Source organism: Chiloscyllium plagiosum, unplaced genomic scaffold, assembly GCF_004010195.1.
Source record: "Chiloscyllium plagiosum isolate BGI_BamShark_2017 unplaced genomic scaffold, ASM401019v2 scaf_33050, whole genome shotgun sequence".
NCBI lineage: Eukaryota > Metazoa > Chordata > Chondrichthyes > Orectolobiformes > Hemiscylliidae > Chiloscyllium > Chiloscyllium plagiosum.
In genome coordinates this window covers 1-1,943 of record NW_025178442.1, presented here as the reverse complement: position 1 = coordinate 1,943, position 1,943 = coordinate 1, and the positions used below count along the sequence as shown (strand labels likewise).

Genomic DNA, 1,943 nt, shown 5'->3' with positions numbered 1-1,943 from the left:
TCCTGTCCTTCCTGTGACATATCCCATCGAGAATGGAAGGCCAGGCATTAATAACCTTCACTGGGTAAAAGAGCGACAGGTTTAAAAGCTTAGCGGAGAATTGAGCCCTGTGACAGGCGGGTACACTGATCACGATACTGCCGAGGACAACAACGTCGAAGGAGGCCCTTCAGCCTGTTGTGGCCGCACTTGTCCAACACAACAGCTTAACGACCTGAATCAAGTTTTCTATCATTTAGCCCATAGTCTTATATGTCTTGGCATCACAAAGTCTCATCTATTTTTTTTTCAGCTGAAAAGGGTTTCCGCCTCTGTGACGCTTTGCGCACATCTACTCAAACCTTTCTTCTTTTCCTGACATCTCTTGGCCCGATATTCGATCCCTCCATCAACAGGAATCGCTTCTTTCAATCGGTCCGATCCGTATCCCTGATTATTTTGAACATCTCAGTCATGTCTTCCCCAATCTCCGCTGCTCGGAGACAAACAACCCCAGTCTGCCCTCATAACTGAAAATATTCAGCCAGACAATACCCCAGTGAATCTCTCCTGCACTGTTCCCAGTGCGATCACATCCATGCTATAATGTGAATTGTAGAACTGCACACAGTACTCGAGCTAGAGCCAAATAAACTTCTTTTATTCTGTTACTGTATGAGGGCATCGCTGGCTCGGCAGCATATTTTGCTATCTCTAAGTACACAGCGGGCACTGAGTCTAAACTATATTGCAGTGAGTCTGGAGCCATCTGGAGGCCCGACAGATAAGAAAGGCAGTTTCCTTCTTTAAAGGACGCCAGTGAAACTGATGGTTTTATTTTTTTTTTCAACAATTGACCATGGATTTATGGGAGTTATTAGATTCGTAATTCCAGATATTTACTGAATCCCAATTCTACCACCTAGCATGGTCGGAGTCAAACCCGAGTCCCTGGTATCTGTGTTAACAGTCCAGTGGTAAGAGCGCTCGGCATTGCAGAAAACCGGTCAAACTGATCTTTTCCAATGGAGTTGCTTTTCCCCGATACTGTCCTGTGTCATTTTCCTGAGCTTGACCCTCCAATAATCTCTTTTCCGTCGCAGTAAAAATTGCTACATGAGTATTGATCTCACAACAGCGATATGATCGTAGGAGGGAAGAAGTCTCTGAGAACGGGCGGATTTGAATGCTGACATATGAAACACCGAGTTATGAGCGAGCAGAATTTGAAGGAAAAAGATCATTGCCTTGGACAAAATATCCATGTTAAAACAGCTTATAACTTTGTGTGCTTCACAAAAACTGGGGCAAATAGAGAAACTACTGCCGTGACTCGGGTTCGAACCGAGGTTTCTGCGGCCACAACGCAGAGTACTAACCACTATACGATCGCGGCATCCCATATATCAGCACGCTGCCATGGCGCTATAAGTACAGTAGTATAGACAATGTTAGGCAGAGTACCAAACACAGAATATTAGTGCTTAGCGAACAGTGGCAGATATGTGGGAACTCAGAATGGGCTAACCGTTTAACATTGGTGCCCACAGAGACTGGGGTGATTCCATCAATAATATGCTGAAGGCTAGATAAATAGATTTCTCCAAAACATCAAAGATTCCGGGGACAGTGCAGGTTTTGTTGAAATGTATGCTGCAATAGCAATGCAGTTTAACATCGGCTCCTTCACCATCTCCCCACACAAGGCAGTAACCACTGCTGCCACAGAGTCCCAGTTCCTAGCCCCAGAATCAGAGGAACTGAGTGGCGCAGTCACAAAGATCCAACTTGAAATCGGGATGGGAATGAGGTCTCAGAGATACTCGATGGCTCCAGTGACACAACCGGAGAATGCACGGTACTTCTATGTGGGTTTAGAGGCGTAAGCAGTTCCGTGGTTGCGAATGCTCCTGGTCAAACGCGGGCAGAATGGAAATTTGTTCCCGTTTATAATGACAGCGATC

The 1,943-nt window shown here is 45.7% G+C and overlaps 1 non-coding gene across 1 annotated transcript; it reads right to left on the bottom strand.

Annotated features, from left to right (window-relative positions):
* Positions 1–1,303: 1,303 nt before the first annotated feature.
* On the bottom strand, positions 1,304–1,375 carry trnah-gug. The gene has a single exon. It is a non-coding gene; the product is annotated as a tRNA-His (tRNA).
* Positions 1,376–1,943: the final 568 nt, after the last annotated feature.